Below are 22,500 nucleotides of genomic sequence, written 5' to 3'. Positions count from 1 at the left end.
TTGAGTTTGACCTGGGACCCCAGTCTGGCGATCACCAGGCAAGGACGTTATGAATAGGCTACTCTTATGGAGTAAACATAAGCAAATGACAATTCTTAACGCTAACCAATTATGGGAAATTTATAATGGAAAATTTGAGCGTTATAATAAGCAATTTCTGAGTTTTTGCACAGGATTTTTTTCTATAATGAAAATTTTTGAGTTTATGTAAAAGAAATGTTTCTGAAATGTGGATATGCAAAATGAAAACAAATTATAGCTGAAATGTTATATTGATATTCATATATATATATATATATATATATACTGTATATATATATAAAAAAATATAACAAATGAAGTTTATTTCTAGTCCATTGCAAGACAAAGGCCTCAGGCATGTACATATTCATGTCTGGGGTTTGGTCAGTTTTCATCATCAGGCTGGACAGCTGTGGACTGGTGATGTTGGGAGACTTTTCTCCGAACGCTTACAACAAACCAACCTAGTATGGGTGGGCTTGACTTGTACAGCTTTGCTGATCATGGCGATACGAAAACCTTTTCACCACGTTAAGGTTATCCCACTCAGAAACGGATATATATATATATAATATATATACATATATATATATTATATATATACATATATATAGTAGTATATATATGTATATGTATATATGTGTGTATATATATACATATATATATATATATATAATGTATATATATATACTGTAAATATATATATATATATATATACTGTATATATATATATATATATATGCTGTATATATATATATATATATATGCTGTATATATATATATATATATATATGCTGTATATATATATATATATATATCGTTGATCGTTTAGCAATTGAAGTTAAGAAAATATTGGGTGTGATGAGTGCTCGGTTGGGTGACCAACATCAAGCAGACATCACAGGCAGTTGAACATCCACGAGAGAGAGAGAGAGAGAAAGAGAGAGAGAGAGAGACTCAATAACGTTATCAAGTTAGCCAGCAACGTCGTTGTGGTAAAACTTTGATGGAAAGAAACGTTGTTATGGAAGAAGGAATTGGATTTTTTTCTATTTTTGGATTTTTGAGTTAAGAGAGTTTTGGCCAATGGCCGGAAAACTCAGTACGTTGGAAATACTGAAGTCGAAGCCTGGAAATGTATAGGGAATCGTTTTGTGAAAACAGGAAACTGGTCGCTTTCATTATATTTTTGTTATAAATCATTATAGTCCTATATAGATAGAATTGATATCAGAATATATAATGATGTAAAGATTATTAAAAAGCCAGTTGAAAATAGTCAACAAAAGACTTCAGCAATAAAGCCAGAATCTTCAAGCTCTTTCTTAACCGGAAGCTAAAATCCTTAAGCTCTTTCTTAACGAGAAGCCAAATTCCTCAAGCTCTTATTTAACCAGAAACCAGATTCCCCAAGCTCTTTTTTAACCAGAAACCAGATTCCTAAAGCTCTTTCTTAACCGGAAGTCAGATTCCTCAAGCTCTTTCTTAACCAGATGCCAGATTATTCAAGCTCTTTTCTTAACCAGAAGTCAGATTCCTCAAGCTCTTTTTTTACCAGAAACCAGATTCCTCAAGCTCTTTCTTAACCAGAAGTCATATTCCTAAAACTTTTTCTCAACCAGAAGCCATATTCCTAAAACTCTTTCTTAACCAAAAGTCAGATTCCTAAAACTTTTTCTTAACTAGAAGTCAGATTCCTAAAACTTTTTCTTAACCACAAGTCAGATTCCTCAAGCTCTTACTTAACCTGAAGCCAGAATCCTAAAGCTTTTTCTAAACCAGAATCCAGATTACCCAAGCTCTCTCTTAACCAGATGTCAGATTATTCAAGCTCTTTCTTAACCAGATGCCAGATTATTCAAGCTCTTTCTTAACTAGATGCCAGATTATTCAAGCTCTTTCTTAACCAGAAGCTAGATTGTTCAAGCTATTTCTTAATCAGACGCCAGAATATTCGAGCTCTTTCTTAACCAGAAGCCAGATTATTCAAACTCTTTCTTAACCAGAAGTCAGATTCCCTAAGCTCTTTCTTAACCAGATGCCAGATTATTCAAGCTCTTTCTTAACCAGAAGCCAGATTATTCAAGCTCTTTCTTAACCAGATGCCAGATTCCCCAAGCTCTTTCTTAACCAGATACCAGATTATTCAAGCTCTTTATTAATCAGAAGATAGATAATTCAAGCTCTTTCTTAGCCAGAAGCCAGATTCCCAAGCTCTTTCTTAACCAGATGCCAGATTATTCAAGCTCTTTCTTAACCAAAAGCCAGATTATTCAAGCTCTTTTCTTAACCAGAAGTCAGATTCCCCAAGATCTTTCTTAACCAGATGCCAGATTATTCAAGCTCTTTCTTAACCAGATACCAGATTATTCAAGCTCTTTCTTAACCAGATGCCAGATTATTCAACCTCTTTCTTAACTAGAAGCCAGATTATTCGAGCTCTTTCTTAATCAGAAGATAGATTATTCAAGCTCTTTCTTAACCAGATACCAGATTATTCAAGCTCTTTCTTAACCATATGCCAGATTATTCAAGCTCTTTCTTACCCAAAAGCAAGATTTCCCTAGCTCTTTCTTAACCAGAAGCCAGATTATTCAAGCTCTTTCTTAACCAGATGCCAGATTCCCCAAGCTCTGTCTTAACCAGATGCCAGATTATTCAAGCTCTCTCTTAACCTGATGACAGATTCCCCAAGCTTTTTCTTAACCAGAAGCCAGGTTATTCAAGCTCTTTCTTAACCGGAAGCCAGATTATTCAACCTCTTTCTTAACCAGAAGCCAGATTATTCAAGCTCTTTCTTAACCAGATGCCAGATTATTCAAGCTCTGTCTTAACCAGACGCCAGATTATTCAAGCACTTTCTTAACCAGAAGCCAGATTATTCAAGCTCTTTCTTAACCAAAAGCCAGATTCCCCAAGCTCTGTCTTAACCAGATGCCAGATTATTCAAGCTCTTTCTTAACCAGAAGCCAGATTATTCAAGCTCTTTCTTAACCAGATGCCAGGTTCCCCAAGCTCTTTCTTAACCAGAAGCCAGATTATTCAAGCTCTTTCTTAACCAGAAGCCAGATTATTCAAGCTCTTTCTTAACCAGATGCCAGATTATTCAAGCTCTGTCTTAACCAGATGCCAGATTATTCAAGCACTTTCTTAATCAGAAGATAGATTATTCAAGCTCTTTCTTAACCAGAAGCCAGATTATTCAAGCTCTTTCTTAATCAGAAGATAGATTATTCAAGCTCTTTCTTAACCAAATACCAAATTATTCAAGCTCTTTCTTAATCAGAAGATAGATTATTCAAGCTCTTTCTTAACCATATGCCATATTATTCAAGCTCTTTCTTAGCCAAAAGCAAGATTTCCCTAGCTCTTTCTTAACCAGAAGCCAGATTATTCAAGCTCTTTCTTAACCAGATGCCAGATTCCCCAAGCTCTGTCTTAACCAGATGCCAGATTATTCAAGCTCTCTCTTAACCAGATGACAGATTCCCCAAGCTTTTTCTTAACCAGAAGCCAGATTATTCAAGCTCTTTCTTAACCGGAAGCCAGATTATTCAAGCTCTTTCTTAACCAGAAGCCAGATTATTCAAGCTCTTTCTTAACCAGATGCCAGATTATTCAAGCTCTGTCTTAACCAGATGCCAGATTATTCAAGCACTTTCTTAACCAGAAGCCAGATTATTCAAGCTCTTTCTTAACCAGAAGCCAGATTCCCCAAGCTCTGTCTTAACCAGATGCCAGATTATTCAAGCTCTTTCTTAACCAGAAGCCAGATTATTCAAGCTCTTTCTTAACCAGATGCCAGATTCCTCAAGCTCTTTCTTAACCAGAAGCCAGATTATTCAAGCTCTTTCTTAACCAGATGCCAGATTATTCAAGCTCTGTCTTAACCAGACGCCAGATTATTCAAGCACTTTCTTAACCAGAAGCCAGATTATTCAAGCTCTTTCTTAACCAAAAGCCAGATTCCCCAAGCTCTGTCTTAACCAGATGCCAGATTATTCAAGCTCTTTCTTAACCAGAAGCCAGATTATTCAAGCTCTTTCTTAACCAGATGCCAGGTTCCCCAAGCTCTTTCTTAACCAGAAGCCAGATTATTCAAGCTCTTTCTTAACCAGAAGCCAGATTATTCAAGCTCTTTCTTAACCAGATGCCAGATTATTCAAGCTCTGTCTTAACCAGATGCCAGATTATTCAAGCACTTTCTTAATCAGAAGATAGATTATTCAAGCTCTTTCTTAACCAGAAGCCAGATTATTCAAGCTCTTTCTTAATCAGAAGATAGATTATTCAAGCTCTTTCTTAACCAAATACCAAATTATTCAAGCTCTTTCTTAATCAGAAGATAGATTATTCAAGCTCTTTCTTAACCATATGCCATATTATTCAAGCTCTTTCTTAGCCAAAAGCAAGATTTCCCTAGCTCTTTCTTAACCAGAAGCCAGATTATTCAAGCTCTTTCTTAACCAGATGCCAGATTCCCCAAGCTCTGTCTTAACCAGATGCCAGATTATTCAAGCTCTCTCTCAACCAGATGACAGATTCCCCAAGCTTTTTCTTAACCAGAAGCCAGATTATTCAAGCTCTTTCTTAACCGGAAGCCAGATTATTCAAGCTCTTTCTTAACCAGAAGCCAGATTATTCAAGCTCTTTCTTAACCAGATGCCAGATTATTCAAGCTCTGTCTTAACCAGATGCCAGATTATTCAAGCACTTTCTTAACCAGAAGCCAGATTATTCAAGCTCTTTCTTAACCAGAAGCCAGATTCCCCAAGCTCTGTCTTAACCAGATGCCAGATTATTCAAGCTCTTTCTTAACCAGAAGCCAGATTATTCAAGCTCTTTCTTAACCAGATGCCAGATTCCTCAAGCTCTTTCTTAACCAGAAGCCAGATTATTCAAGCTCTTTCTTAACCAGAAGCCAGATTATTCAAGCTCTTTCTTAACCAGAAGCCAGATTATTCAAGCTCTGTCCTAACCAGATGCCAGATTATTCAAGCACTTTCTTAACCAGAAGCCAGATTATTCAAGCTCTTTCTTAACCAGATGCCAGATTCCCCAAGCTTTTTCTTAACCAGAAGCCAGATTATTCGAGCTCTTTCTTAACCAGCTGCCAGATTCCCCAAGCTCTGTCTTAACCAGATGCCAGATTATTCAAGCTCTTTCTTAACCAGATGCCAGATTATTCAAGCTCTTTCTTAACCAGATGCCAGATTATTCAAGCTCTGTCTTAACCAGATGCCAGATTATTCAAGCACTTTCTTAACCAGAAGCCAGATTATTCAAGCTCTTTCTTAACCAGATGCCAGATTCCCCAAGCTTTTTCTTAACCAGAAGCCAGATTATTCAAGCTCTTTCTTAATCAGATGCCAGATTCCCCAAGCTCTGTCTTAACCAGATGCCAGATTATTCAAGCTCTTTCTTAACCAGAAGCCAGATGATTCGAGCTCTTTCTTAACCAGATGCCAGATTCCCCAAGCTTTTTCTTAACCAGAAGCCAGATTATTCAAGCTCTTTCTTAACCAGAAACCAGATTATTCAAGCTCTTTCTTAACCAGAAGCCAGATTATTCAAGCTCTTTCTTAACCAGATGCCAGATTATTCAAGCTCTGTCTTAACCAGATGCCAGATTATTCAAGCACTTTCTTAACCAGAAGCCATATTATTCAAGCTCTTTCTTAACCAGAAGCCAGATTCCCCAAGCTCTGTCTTAACCAGATGCCAGATTATTCAAGCTCTTTCTTAACCAGAAGCCAGATTATTCAAGCTCTCTCTTAACCAGATGCCAGATTCCCCAAGCTTTTTCTTAACCAGAAGCCAGATTATTCAAGCTCTTTCTTAACCGGAAGCCAGATTATTCAAGCTCTTTCTTAACCAGAAGCCAGATTATTCAAGCTCTTTCTTAACCAGATGCCAGATTATTCAAGCTCTGTCTTAACCAGATGCCAGATTATTCAAGCACTTTCTTAACCAGAAGCCAGATTATTCAAACTCTTTCTTAACCAGAAGCCAGATTATTCAAACTCTTTCTTAACCAGATGCCAGATTCCCAAAGCTTTTTCTCAACCAGAACCCAGATTATTCAAGCTCTTTCTTAACTAGCTGCCAGATTCCCCAAGCTCTGTCTTAACCAGATGCCACATTATTCAAGCTCTTTCTTAACCAGAAGCCAGATTATTCAAGCTCTTTCTTAACCAGATGTCAGATTATTCAAGCTCTGTCTTAACCAGATGCCAGATTATTCAAGCACTTTCTTAACCAGAAGCCAGATTCCCCAAGCTTTTTCTTAACCAGAAGCCAGATTATTCAAGCTCTTTCTTAACCAGATGCCAGATTCCCCAAGCTTTTTCTTAACCAGAAGCCAAATTATTCAAGCTCTTTCTTAACCAGATGCCAGATTATTCAAGCTCTGTCTTAACCAGATGCCAGATTATTCAAGCTCTTTCTTAACCAGATGCCAGATTATTCAAGCTCTTTCTTAACCAGATGTCAGATTATTCAAGCTCTGTCTTAACCAGATGCCAGATTATTCAAGCACTTTCTTAACCAGAAGCCAGATTCCCCAAGCTTTTTCTTAACCAGAAGTCAGATTATTCAAGCTCTTTCTTAACCAGATGCCAGATTCCCCAAGCTTTTTCTTAACCAGAAGCCAGATTATTCAAGCTCTTTCTTAACCAGATGCCAGATTATTCAAGCTCTGTCTTAACCAGATGCCAGATTATTCAAGCACTTTCTTAACCAGAAGCCAGATTATTCAAGCTCTTTCTTAACCAGATGCCAGATTCCCCAAGCTTTTTCTTAACCAGAAGCCAGATTATTCAAGCTCTTTCTTAATCAGAAGCCAGATTCCCCAAGCTTTTTCTTAACCAGATGCCAGATTATTCAAGCTTTTTCTTAACCAGAAGCCAGATTATTCAAGCTCTTTCTTAACCAGAAGCCAGATTATTCAAGCTCTTTCTTAACCAGATGCCAGATTATTCAAGCTCTGTCTTAACCAGATGCCAGATTATTCAAGCTCTTTCTTAACCAGAAGCCAGATTATTCAAGCTCTTTCTTAACCAGATGACAGATTCCCCAAGCTTCTTCTTAACCTGAAGCCAGATTATTCAAGCTCTTTCTTAACCAGAAGCCAGATTATTAAAGCTCTTTCTTAACCAGAAGCCAGATTATTCAAGCTCTTTCTTAACCAGATGCCAGATTATTCAAGCTCTGTCTTAACCAGATGCCAGATTATTCAAGCACTTTCTTAACCAGAAGCCAGATTATTGAAGCTCTTTCTTAACCAGAAGCCAGATTCCCCAAGCTTTGTCTTAACCAGATATCAGATTATTCAAGCTCTTTCTTAACCAGAAGCCAGATTATTCAAGCTCTCGCTTAACCAGATGCCAGATTCCCCAAGCTTTTTCTTAACCAGAAGCCAGATTATTCAAGCTCTTTCTTAACCGGAAGCCAGATTATTCAAGCTCTTTCTTAACCAGAAGCCAGATTATTCAAGCTCTTTCTTAACCAGATGCCAGATTATTCAAGCTCTGTCTTAACCAGATGCCAGATTATTCAAGCACTTTCTTAACCAGAAGCCAGATTACTCAAGCTCTCTTAACCAGAAGCCAGATTCCCCAAGCTCTGTCTTAACCAGATGCCAGATTATTCAAGCTCTTTCTTAACCAGAAGCCAGATTATTCAAGCTCTTTCTTAACCAGAAGCCAGATTCCTCAAGCTCTTTCTTAACCAGAAGCCAGATTATTCAAGCTCTTTCTTAACCAGAAGCCAGATTATCAATCTCTTTCTTAACCAGAAGCCAAATTATTCAAGCTCTTTCTTAACCAGATGCCAGATTATTCAAGCTCTGTCTTAACCAGATGCCAGATTATTCAAGCACTTTTTTAACCAGATGCCAGATTATTCAAGCTCTTTCTTAACCAGATGCCAGATTCCCCAAGCTCTTTCTTAACCAGAAGCCAGATTATTCAAGCTCTTTCTTAACCAGATGCCAGATTCCCCAAGCTCTTTTTTAATAGGATGCCAGATTCCCCAAGCTCTTTCTTAACCAGAAGCCAGATTATTCAAGCTTTTTTTAAACCAGATGCGAGATTATTCAAGCTCTTTCTCAACCAGAAGCCATTTTAATCAAACTCTTTCTTAATCAGATGCCAGATTATTCAAGCTCTTTCTTAACCAGATGCCAGATTCCCCAAGCTCTTTCTTAACCGGATTTAAAATTCAGCATCAAAATCTGAAGAGGGTTTTCCGTAAAGCATCGATCGTCATAAACCGAGACCCAAAATCTGCCGGCTTGATTTTCCTTCATTCTGTAAGATAACAGAAAGCAGTAAGTAGTAGGTTGGTAAGGCACCAGCCACCCGTTCAGATACTACCTCTAGAAACTTATTGGGTCCCTTGACTGGCCAGATAGTAATTACATTGGATCCCTCTATGGTTACGACTCATTTTTCCCTTGCCTACACATACACCAAATAGTCTGGCCTATCCTTTACACATTCTCCTCTTTACTCATACACCTGAGAACACTAATTAACAAAAAGAAAATATTCTTCTAAAATAAAATTTCATATAAAACATTAAAAAAGCCTTTTTGCAAAATATCTAATATAAATATATTCACAATTCATTAGAAAACCAATAAACATAATGGCTATTTAACACTAGTGTACACGATCCGTCAATTATGATGGCTTAAATATTCAGACAGTTTATAGTTTATACACACACATGTATATATATACAGTATATATATATATATATATATATATATATATATATATATATATATATATATATATATATATATATATATATATATATATATATATATATATATATATATATATATATATATATTGTATTCATACCCAGACTTACTCGTCGATTACTGCATACGAAATCAAAATTAAAATCTTTATAATAATAATAATAATAATAATAATAATAATAATAATAATAATAATAATAATAACTAGACTGCAACTGGCTAAAGCCAGTGGCGGAGAATTCCCCTGCAAAATAGGTGTGGAAATGCTTTTGTCAATCAGTAAAAGATATTGTGTAATGGTTTATCGGCCTAATGACCCCTTGACTAAATTTTGAGTTATGTTAACAAACTATTCTAAAGCAATTTATCTGTATAAGAGCAGTTATATGGAGGTAAAACATAGGCAAAAATGACAAATATAGAGAAATTGACCTTTGAACTTGAAGACAATGGGCACTTACAAGGTCATGTAAAGGTCGCGGGTTAAATATGACCCCATATTCTGAAAGAGCATGTGCGAATGGGGGGGGGGGGGGGTTGACAACAAAACATCACTTTTAGCCCATGTCAAATTTTTTTCCATGAAATAGCCATTTGACCTTGAAAATGAGGGTCAAGGTCAAATTTGACATTTGATTTGGAGGTTTTATGCATATGTTTGGGGTAGTTTACTATAGCATGCTATGACTAAAAAATCAGTACTTCAAGGAGAAATTGCCAAAGTCACGATTTCTGCAATGTCAAAAATAGTTAAAAATCTATGTTAAAAATAAATAATTAAGCAGTCGATACAAAAGTTAAGCTAACCTTAGATGAATATATAGGGCATCATATGTCACTAAGATCAGGGCTCTGGGCCTTCCGGTTTTTGAGATCTCGGAAACAAACCTGTTTTGAGCCGGTTTGGCCATTAGCGACCTTGACCTTGACCTACTTGCATTAAAGTAGGGCAATATCTGGGGATTTACCTCTGTATCATTGTCCATAAGGCCCTTAGCCATACGGCTTATACTTTAGGCCTAATGGCAATTTCAAATTTTACAAATTTTGCCTTTAAAAGCCCGTGACCTTGAAAAGTAGGTCAAGGTCACTTAGACTGGGTCTATGGCATATTCTTACCATAGGCTACCTATGATAATTATTTCAGATTTCTTGCAAAAAAAAAAAACAAAAAAAAAAAAACAAAAAAAACGCGAGGAAAGAATAATAATAATACTACCAAAAACATTAGCATTCCCCTAAGGGGAATCTTAATAATAATAAGTCAATGAATTGCTATTTAACATCAACAACTAATTCTTCTTAATAACAATCATCTCTACTGTTTTAATAAAAGATAAATAAATACATTCCCTCTACCATATTCAAAACATCCCTCTCAAAATAACCTGAACTCACATTCTCCAATCAGTCTTGGTTTCCAGACAAAAAAAAAAAAAAAAAAAAAAAAAAAAAAAAAAAAAAAAAAAAAAAAAAAAATAGAGAAATGGAATATCTCTGTCTTCATGATGTATCAAACCGAATTTTTTGGGGGGAATGCCATTAGCTGAATATATTTGTTCTGGTGAATATTTCTCGGATGGAAAAGATGGATAAGATTTCAATTTGCATTTCGTTCGTATTTTCAGAAAAACGTATTTTATAGTTTTGAGATTTTACGATAACGTTTAGATATTTCTCCTGTTATTTCTAGTTTTATCTATATTTACTTTATCTACCTTATTCTATGTTTGGGTTCCCCCAGGTCCCTCAGTGTGAGGCACCTTGTATATCCACCAGAGTTGCTAATGCATCTTCCGGTGTATTTTGCATCTTCTAGGTATGTATTTCTTTGTATTTCGCCCTTCTATATTTAATCTAATTCTATTTCATTTACGCCATCATATATTATTCACACGATATTGGAAACGTCCTGCCTGGCCAAATACTGGAATGCGGTTCGGGACTTGCTCAAGCTTGATGGTTTATCATAGTCTCTGCAACCTAACCATCCTTGTGAGCTAAATATGAGGGCGATTGTTATAGGCCTACCCATTACAGTACTAATTAAAGCAACAAAAAACTTACTTTCATTAAAAATAACAATAACCTGGCCAAAAATATTTCTTTTGCTTTCGTTTTTATGTAAAACATTTAAATATCGCATAAAAATATCGGCCTACTGACGCAAAGGGCTTTTTTTTTTTTTTTTTTTTTTTTTTTTTAAATCATCTAAGGGGTGTTGATATAGGCCTACCCATTACAATACCGATTAAAGCAACAAAAAAACTTACTTTCAATAAAAATAACAATAACCTATTACAGAGAAATAAATATATGCCCGAAAACAATCTTTTTTTGTAGAATATTCAAACATTGTATAAAAATATCGACCATTCCACAGATATTAAAGTCTTCATCTAACAATATTGACATCGAAAATCATCATCATCATCATCATTTCTTCCTACGCCTACTTAGGCAAAGGGCTATTTTTTTTTTTTTTTCATGCAAGGGGTGTTGATATAGGCCTACCCATTACAGTACCACATTAAACTAACATAAAAAAATCTTACTTTCAATAACAATAACAATAACCTGGCCAAAAATATTTTTTTTTCAAAATATTTAGACATCGCATAAAAATATCGACCAATTAGCAGATATTAAAGTCATCATCTAACAATATTGACATCGAAAATCATCATCATCATCTCTTCCTACGCCTACTTACGCAAAGGACTATTTTTTTTTTATTATTATCCAAGGGGCGCTTGATATAGGCCTACCAATTATAGTCCCAATGAAACCAACATAAAAAAAACCACTTACTTTCAATAAAGTCCAGCGTGGCGAATGTCGGCACAGACACAGACACCAAAGTTGTGCCAGCCATCGTCGCCTCTGGTAGGACGAACGTGGAATCCTGCAAGGCCATTTTCCTACAGGATATCTTAACTGGGGTCGTTAAACGAGTCAACTGCATGCATCGTTCTTACGACGGATTTAACTTCAGGGGTCTTCATCTCTTTTAAGAGGTTATAAAAGCTCTTTCCATAATTTGTTTATATTCCATTATTTGATTCAATGTTTTTATTTTTACATTTTACTTGTCACTGTTTGTAATGACAGATTTCCGGAGGATGATTTGAAAGGCCTGTCCATTCCCGTGTGTCATTTGATTTATCAATATATTTCCAATGTCATTTCATTTATCAATATATTTCCAATGTCATTTTATTTATCAATATATTTCCAGTGTCATTTCATTTATCAATATATTTCCAATGTCATATTTATCAATATATTTCCAATGTCATTATATTTATCGATATATTTCCAATGTCATGTCATTTATCAATATATTTCCAATGTCATTTCATTTATCAATATATTTCCAATGTCATTTCATTTATCAATATATTTCCAATGTCATGTCATTTATCAATATATTTCCAATGTCATTTCATTTATCGATATATTTCCAATGTCATTTCCTTTATCAATATATTTCCAATATTATTTCATTTATCGATATATTTCTAATGTCATGTTATTTATCGATATATTTCCAATGTCATGTCATTTATCAGTATATTTCCAATGTTATTCGTTTATCGATATATTTCCAATGTCATATTTATCCATATATTTCCAATGTCATTTCATTTATCGATAATTTCCAATGTCATTTCATTTATCAATATATTTCCAATGTCATTATATTTATCAATATATTTCCAATGTCATTTCATTTATCAATATATTTCCAATGTCATGTCATTTATCGATATATTTCCAATGTCACGTAATTTATCACTGTATTTCAAATGTCATTTCATTTATCAATACATTTCCAATGTCATTATATTTATCAATATCTTTTCAATGTCATTTCATTTATCAATATCTTTTCAATATCTTTATATCTATCAATATGTTTCCAATGTAATATTATTCACCAATATATTTCAAATGTCATTATATTTATCAATATATTTCCAATGTCATTATATATATATCAATATCTCCATTGCCACTTAATCTATAAATATATTTCCATTTTAATTTCCTTTATCAATATCTTCCCAGTGTCAATATATTTGTCATTATCTTCATTGTCTTTTAATTTATCCATATATTTCCAGAGTAGATACATTTATCAACATCTCCATTGTAATTTAATTAACCAATATCTTTCCAATTTCATACCATTTATCAATATTTCCATTATCATCTAATTTATTAATATCTTTCTAGTGTCATTTCATTTAACAATATCTTTCCAGTGTCATTTGATTTGCAAATATGTTTCCATTGTCATTATATTTATTAAAAAATTCCAGTGTAATTTAATTTATCAATATATTTCCACTATCATTTTATTTACCAATATCTTTCTTTTATCTTTTGAGCTATCAATATCTTTCCAATATCACTTTATTTATCAATATCTTAACAATGTCACTTCAATTATCAGTATCTTTCTAATGTCACTTCATTTATCAATATCTTTCCACTGTCACTTCATTTACCGATATCTCACCAATATCACTTCATTTATCAATATCTTTCCATTGTCACTTCATTTTTCAATATCGACACACGTATGAAAATATTTAGAAATTCTGTATTTATCAAATAAATGAAGTTGCATTTCACGCAAATAAAATTTAGGAAATAAATTCATGTACTATATCATGCAATATTTTTACCTTTTAACTATGTTTCAGAAGTTAAAGACATTTCAGTAAATAGATTTTTCTCCACAACGAGGGACGTTATTTCTAATCCAACGATAGGAGGTTTCTTCTAAGGTATACAAATGCTATGAAGCTGTGCAGTTTATGTTCCTTTATGTTTGTATTATCATTTTCATTCATGATATTCCTTTCCTGTTATATCCAGCTGGGCGATTAAGAAACTCCTTCACCAATCGGAGTAATCTTCTTCCTGAAACAGAAAGAGAAAAGATTTATATCAGATTATTCTTATGTGTTTATAAAATCAACAAATAATTCAAAGACTAACCTCAGCTAGCTTAGCCTAACCCAACCTGTACTAGCCTAGCCTAACCTAACATAGCCTGACCTAAGCTAACCTAGCCTAGCCTACCCTAATCTAACATAGCCTGACCTAAGCTAACCTAGCCTAGCCTACCCTAATCTAACATAGCCTGACCTAAGCTAACCTAGCCTAGCTTAGCCTAACCTAACCTATCATAGCCTGACCTAAGCTAGCCTAGCCTAGCTAACCTATCCTAACCTAACATAACATAGCCTGACCTAAGGTAACCTAGCCTAGCCTAGCCTAACTTAACCTAACACAGCCTGACCTAAGCTAACCTAGCCTAGCTTAGTCTAACCTAACATAGCCCAACCTAAGATAACCTAGGATAGCCTAGCCTAGCGTAACCTAACCTAACTAACCTGACCTAAGCTAACCCAGTTTAGCCTAGCCTAACCTAATCTAACCTAACAGCCTGTCTTACGCTAACCTGGCCTGGCCTAGCGTCGCCTAGCCTAACCTAACGCAATCCAACCTAACCTAACCTGGCTTAGCCTAGCCTAATCTAATCTAAACCTACCCAATCTAACCTACCTAAACTATTCCAACCTTAATCATAAAACATAAATAAACAAATAACCCAATCAATATCTCAAGTAACATGTAAACAAAGCAGAATTTACTTACATGGATAATGAGGAAAATGGAGAAATACGTCAAAGTAAACATTAAATAAACAAGAAAAAGCAGTTGTAAATGGAGAAACAAGTAAAGACACCGATTCATAAGCAACTCGAGTAATTGAGATTCTATTTGGCAATCATTACTTTCAATTGCTTTAGTTGTCGCAGATACAACATGCAACTCCACCCTCTCCCTACCTACTCCCTCCTTCTCCTTCTAGTGTTTACATTAACTTCTATCAACTGTTTTCCTGAAGTGATTGAAGATATGCTGCTTGCTTTAGATGTGCTTAACTGTCTCAGATGCAACATACAAAACTTCACTACTCGCTCTCTCTACCTACTCCCTCTCTCTACTTACTCATTCTCTTTACCTATTCCCTCTCTCTACCTACTCCCTCTCTCTACTTTCTCTCTCTCTCTCTCTTTCTCTCTCTCTCTCTCTCTCTCTCTCTCTCTCTCTCTCTCTCTCTCTCTCTCTCTCTCTACCTATTCCTTCTCTTTACATATTACCTCTACCTACTCCCTTTCTCTACTTACGCCCTCTCTCTACCTACTCCTTCTCCCTACCTACTCCCTCTCTCTACCTACTCTCTCTCCCTACCTACTCCCTCTCCCTTACCTACTCCCTCCTCCTCCTTCTGGTGTTTATATTCCCTGCTATCAACTGTTTTTCTGAAGTGATTGAAGGAAATATGCTCCTTGCTTTAGATGTTTTTAGCTATTTCAGATGCAACATGCAAACTTCACTACTCCCTCTCCCTACCTACTCCCTCTCTTTATCTACTCCCTCTCACTACCTACTCCCTCTCTCACCTTACTCCCTCTCCCTACCTAGTCCCTCCTCCTCCCTCTGATGTTTACATTCGCTGCTAACAAATATTTTTCTGAAGTGATTGAAAAAAAATATGCTGCTTGCTTTAGATGTGTTCAACTGTCTCGGATGCAACATACAAACTTTACTACTCCCTCTCCCTACCTACTCCCTCTCTTTACCTACTCCTTCTCTTTACCTACTCCTTCTCTCTACTTACTCTCTCTCTCTCACTCTCTCTCTCTCTCTCTCTCTCTCTACATACTCCTTCTCCCTACCTACTCCCTCTCTCTACCTACTCCCTCTCCCTACCTACTCCCTCTCCCTTACCTACTCCCTCCTCCTCCCTCTGGTGTTTACATTCCCAGCTATCAAATATTCTTCTGAAGTGATTGAAGAAAATATGCTCCTTGCTTTAGATGTTTTTAGCTGTCTCAGATGCAACATGCAAACTTCACTACTCCCTCCCCTACCTATTCCCTCTCTCTACCTACTCCCTCTCTCTACCTACTCCCTCTCTTTACCTACTCCCTCTCTCTGCCTACTCCCTCTCCCTCTTACCCCTGTATTTAGACGTACCCAAAAGCGGAAAAAAGGATGCGCAGGATCGAAAAACACCTGGGTAATGAACTGCAATTGTATCTTGTTTACACACCGCAAGAGACTGCTCACACAGAAATGCAAGATTACAGATCCAGATTCCAAAGATTATTCTCGGAAATTTCCCAAGACACGAAGGACGCGTGATGGGGAACGACTACTTGTCAGATCTTCCTGAAACATCTAAGGATATCAATCCTTCCTTCCTTGATAACAAGAGTAATACACTGTTTAATGTTTATTCTTCACAATAGACAAATTGTAATACATGCCTGAAACAATTTGTTCATCCTTACATACGTAGCTTTCATGGTAAACATTGAAACGATTGCAAATATCAAACAGTTATGATATCCTCTTCCATTGAAAATTTACTTTGATTATGATGGAAAAATATTATATTTTCTTGTTTTCCCTTTAAATATTGGTTTGTTTTTTGGCATATTCTTGGAACTGTTATGATATACATTATCTCTCATTCAACCCTCCTGGTATATCCACGGTGGATCATTAGCAGCCATTGCCTGGCCTTCTCTGGTCCTAGCTTGGGTGGAGAGGGGACTTGGTATATCTATGGTGGGTCATCAGCAGCCATTGCCTGGCCCTCCCTGGTTCTAGCTTGGGTGGAGAGGGGACTTGGATGCTGATCATATGTACATGTGGTCAATCTCTAGGGCATTGTCGTGCTTGATAGAGCAATGTCACTGACCCTTGCCCCTACCATTCATGAGCAGCCTTTAAACCTTTAAGTAGACTTCAGATCAGAATGTAATTACCGCATATTTCAGCTTAGAATGATATTACCGAAGATTTACGCCCATATGATATTACTGCGTACTTCAGCCTAGTTTGAGATTACTGTGTACTTCAAACTAGTTTGAGATTACTGTATATTTCAGCACAGAATGATATTACTGCATATTCCACCCCAGGATGAAATTATCATTTACCTCAGCCCAGAATGAGATTACCATGTAATTCAGCACAGAATGAGATTACTGTATATTTCAGCACAGAATGAGATTACTGCATATTCCACCCCAGGATGAAATTATCATTTACCTCAGCCCAGAATGAGATTACCATGTAATTCAGCCGAGAATGAGATTACTGTATATTTCAGCACAGAATGAGATTACTGCATATTCCAGCCCAGAATGAGATTATCATTTACCTCAGCCCAGAATAAGATTACCATGTAATTCAGCCTAGAATGAGATTACTGTATATTTAAGCACAGAATGAGATTACTGCATATTCCATCCCGGAATGAGATTACCATGTAATTCAGCCCAGAATGAGATTAGTGTATATTTCAGCCCAGAATGAGATTACCATGTAATTCAGCCCAGAATGAAATTACCATGTAATTCAGCCCAGAATGAGATTACCATGTAATTCAGCCCTGAATGAGATTACCATGTAATTCAGCCCTGAATGAGATTACCATGTAATTCAGCCCAGAATAAGATTACCATGTAATTCAGCCCAGAATGAAAATATCATGTAATTCAGCCCAGAATGATATTACCATGTAATTCAGCCCAGAATGAGATTAGTGTATATTTCAGCCCAGAATGAGATTACCATGTAATTCAGCCCAGAATGAAATTACCATGTAATTAAGCCCAGAATGAGATTACCATGTAATTCAGCCCAGAATGAGAATACCATGTAATTCAGCCCAGAATGAGAGTACCATGTAATTCAGCCCAGAATGAGATTACCATGTAATTCAGCCCAGAATGAGATTACCATGTAATTCAGCCCAGAATGAGATTACCATGTAATTCAGCCCAAAATGAGATTATTGTATATTTCAGCCCAGAATGAGATTACCATGTAATTCAGCCCAGAATGAGATTAGCGTATATTTCAGCCCAGAATGAGATTACTATGTAATTCAGCCCAGAATTAGATTAGTGTATATTTCAGCCCAGAATGAGATTACCATGTCATTCAGCCCAGAATGAGATTACCATGGCATTCAGCCCAGAATGAGATCAGTGTATATTTCAGCCCAGAATGAGATTACCGTATATTTAAGCTCAGTTTCACAATGAGATTACCATGTGATTCAGCCCAGAATGCAATTACCATGTAATTCAGACCAGAATGAGATTACCATATATTTCAGCTCAGTTTCACAATGAGATTACCATGTAATTCAGCCCAGAATGCGATTACCATGTAATTCAGCCCAGAATGAGATTACCGTATATTTCAGCTCAGTTTCACAAAGAGATTACCATGTAATTCAGCCCAGAATGAGATTACCATGTAATTCAGCCCAGAATGAAATTACCATGTAATTCAGCCCAGAATGATATTACCATGTAATTCAGCCCAGAATGAGATTACCATGTAATTCAGCCCAGAATGAGATCAGTGTATATTTCAGCCCAGAATGAGATTACCATGTAATTCAGCCCAGAATGATATTACCATGTAATTCAGCCCAGAATGAGATTACCATGTAATTCAGCCCAGAATGAAATTACCATGTAATTCAGCCCAGAATGAGATCAGTGTATATTTCAGCCCAGAATGAGATTACCATGTAATTCAGCCCAGAATGAGATCAGTGTATATTTAAGCCCAGAATGAGATTACCATGTAATTCAGCCCAGAATGATATTACAATGTAATTTAGCCCAGAATGAAATTACCATGTAATTCAGCCCAGAATGATATTACCATGTACTTCAGCCCAGAATGAAATTACCGTGTAATTCAGCCCAGAATGATATCAGTGCATATTTCAGCCCAAAAAGAGATTACCATGTAATTCAGCCCAGTAGGATATTACCATGTAATTCAGCCAAGAATGAAATTACCATGTAATTCAGCCCAGAGTGATATTACCATGTAATTCAGCCCAGAATGAGATTACCATGTAATTCAGCCCAGAATGAGATCAGTGTATATTTCAGCCCAGAATGAGATTACCATGTAATTCAGCCCAGAATGAGACTAGTGTATATTTCAGCCCAGAATGAGATTACCATGTAATTCAGCCCAGAATGAGACTAGTGTATATTTCAGTATAGAATGAGATTACTATGTAATTCAGCCCAGAATGAGATTACCATGTAATTCAGCCCAGAATGAGATTAGTGTATATTCCAGCCCAGAATGAGATTACCATGTAATTCAGCCCAGAATGAGATTAGTGTATATTTCAGCCCAGAATGAGATTACCATGTCATTCAGCCCAGAATGAGTTCAGTGTATATTTCAGCCTAGAATGAGACCACCGTATATTTCAGCTCAATTTCCCTATACCCTTGGCATTAGACGGAATCCGAAACTTGCTCTGGAACTACCTTTCCAGGTAGACCAGACCAAGACCACAGCTCCCAGGGGTACCAACCATTTGCTCTCACGCCTGGCTGCACCTTTCGCCTGGTGTTATGGTGCCAGATAGGATCCTGGAAACGAAATCTCACGAGTTATCCTCTTAAAACTTTCCAGACGGGACAGTTTTTTTATTGGGGGAGGGGGTGGGAGTTGGGGGGAGAGTTGAGGTGGGGAGAGAGACGATAGGGTGAAGGCAAGGAGATGCGTTACAGAAATACATGAATGTATTTATGCTTCGTAAAATTATTATTATTATTATTATCATTATTATTATTATTACTTTCTAAGCTACAACCCCAGTTGAAAAAGCGGAATGCTATAAGCTCAAGGGATCCAACAGGGAAAATAGCCCAGTGAGGAAAGGAAATAAGGAAAAACCACAAGAGAAGTTTAAGAACAATGTCATTAAGATAAATCTTTCATATGTGAACTATAAAACCTTTAAAATAACAAGAGGTCCAATAGGGAAAATAGCCCAGTGAGGAAAGGAAATAAGGAAAAAACTACAAGAGAAGTATAAGAACAATAACATTAGAATAAATCTTTCATGTGTTAACTATAAAAACTTTAAAATAACAAGAAGTACAACAAGGAAAATAGCCCAGTGCGGAAAGGAAATAAGGAAAAACCACAAGAGAAGTTTAAGAACAATAATATTAAAATAAATCTTTCATATATGAACTATAAAACACTTGAAAATAACAAGAGGATAAAAACTTCAAAATAACAAGCGGAAGAGAAATTAGATAGAATAGTGTCCCCCAAGCAAGAGATTTCTAACCCAAGACAGTGGCATGCCAGGGTACAGAAGTGGGTATGATCAAATGATTAAATTTCTTGTGTAAATAATACCTTAACGTGGTAAAAGGGTTTACTTAGCGCCATGATCAGCAAAGCTATACTAGTTATGGCCATCCATACTAGGTTGGTTTGCTGTGAGCGATCACACTAGTCCCCCACCTTTGATAATCCGCAATGGCCAGCGTAGTGATGCAAATGACCAAATCCTAGACATGAATATGGACATGTCTGAGGTGTTTGTCCTGTAGTGAGCTAGAAACGGCTGCATTTGTTATTGTTGTTGTTGTTGCTGCTGCTGTTGTTGTTGTTGCTGTTGTTGTTGTTGTTGTAGTTGTAAATGCATCATTTTGTGCACAGAGGAAAAAACTATATGAAAAATCTTTCATAAGTTTCTTCTTTTAGTTAACCAAAAACGAGTTTATGTAAACTATTCAAAACAATACAACATCACTTATTAATACGACCAAAAAGCAGTAGCCAGAAACTGTTTCTAAACCTGATTGATAACCACAGAATATAAGTTATGAAAAAACAATTACAGTTGTGGTGGCCTAATGGAAACGTCCCCGCCTTGCGATCTACCAGACTGGAGTTCAAGACCCGCCCAAGCTCCATAGTTTCTTGTAGTGTCTACAACCTCTCCATCCATGTGAGCAATGGATAGTAGGTTTTGGGGAGCCTATAGGTTTACCTGCTAAGTCACCAGCAGCCATTGCCTGGCTCTCCCTGGTCCCAGCTTGGATAGAGATTGGGTAGAAGCGCTGATTATACGTATATATGGTCACTCTCTAGGGTATTGTCCTGCTTACCAAGGGATGGTAAGTGTCCCTTGCCTCTGCCATTCATGAGCAGCCTTTAAATCTATTATTTCACAGTCCGTAATAACACTAAAACTTTTAAGATTATCAAATACTTTTATTATTATTATTATCATTATTATCATTATTATTATTATTATTATTATTATCAACGTAAAAAAAACAACAAATATCTCTATACTAGTGTATGAGATTAGTTCAGAAAACATTTAACTGGGCTACACAATGCCCTAGAAGAGTTGGAAGACCCAGGCCTACATGAGTGAAGACTTTGAAGCGTGAAGCAGGAGATGATGAATGGCGAAGTATTGAATTAAAAGCTCAAGATAGAAACGATTGGCGGAATCTAACCGAGGCCCTTTGCGTCAATAGGCGTAAGAGGAGATGATGATGATGATGGTGAGTGTATGAGACCCGTCAAAAATGACGGCTAAATATATTACATTTTTACACCCTGCAAGGTATTGCAAAAACACGATATTGAATTTCTACACCCTGCAAAGCACTACAAAAATGTCCAACTAAATTCTTATTATTATTACTATTACTATTATTATTATTATTATTAAGCTACAACCCTAGTTGGAAAAGCAGGATGCTATAAGCCCAGGGGCTCCAACAGGGAAAAAAGCCCATTGAGGAATGGAAACAAGGAAAAATAAAATATTTTAAGAACAGTAACAATATTGAAATAAATATTTCCCATATAAACTATAAAAACTTCAACAAAACATGAGGTAGAAAAATTAAATGGAATAGTGTGCCCGAGTGTACCCTCAAGCAAGAGAACTCTAACCCAAGACAGTGGAAGACCATGATTTTGGAGTGTCCTTCTCCTAGAAGAGCTTGACACCTAGTAAAGCATGACAAAAACATTGTACTGAATTTTACACTCTGTATATTATTAAAAATACACTATACTGAATTTTCAAACCGTTTCACACTCTTAAAAAAAAAAAAAAAAAAAAAAAAAGGTCATATTGAAAATTGAGAAGTCAACCTTCACATCTCATGAAATTCATATTATTCATGTTCACATCTGATACAGATAATCATTAATACACGACACCTGATGAAATTACTCTTTGCGTGAGGAACATTCTGGGAATTTATCCATCAGTAAATATCCATTATCCAAAGCCAGAGAGTATATTAATTTATCATAAATTAATAATTACATATTAATATCTATTATGATAACGCTGTTTATTCGTGAGTATTTCCTTGTTTAACAAACAATACGACAGATCAACTGAAGTTATATTGGTATTGAATAATCTTTGCGTAACGTGATTAGGAACAGAAACTTGAATAATTTATCTAGGAGTTAATATGATAAGGTAACTACTCTTCCTATGTCTAATTGTATTATTATTATCATTATTATTATTGTTGTTCATGCTGTTGTTATAATAGCTAGGACCAGGGAGGGCCAGACAATGCCTGCCGATGATTCCCATGGCTCAGAAGGATGGTGAGGTTGCAGACACCTACAAGAAACTATCAAGCTTGTGGTAGTTTTCTTTATTTGCGTCTTTCTTCTGGAATTTAAGGTGTGAATAATAAGGAATTAGGAAAAATCATAATTTCAAATAATAAGAAAAATGTTTTGATTTCATACTTGCTTTGTCGCTATAGATAGAAAAG

At 36.0% G+C, this 22,500-nt stretch overlaps 1 pseudogene; it reads right to left on the bottom strand.

Moving 5' to 3' along the window:
* The window catches only part of LOC137656376 (QRFP-like peptide receptor), a 207,924-nt pseudogene that overhangs the window by 79,954 nt on the left and 105,470 nt on the right, over positions 1 to 22,500 (bottom strand).

Source organism: Palaemon carinicauda, chromosome 17 (assembly GCF_036898095.1).
Source record: "Palaemon carinicauda isolate YSFRI2023 chromosome 17, ASM3689809v2, whole genome shotgun sequence".
Classification (NCBI taxonomy): domain Eukaryota; kingdom Metazoa; phylum Arthropoda; class Malacostraca; order Decapoda; family Palaemonidae; genus Palaemon; species Palaemon carinicauda.
This window is presented reverse-complemented; position numbering and strand designations above follow the sequence as displayed.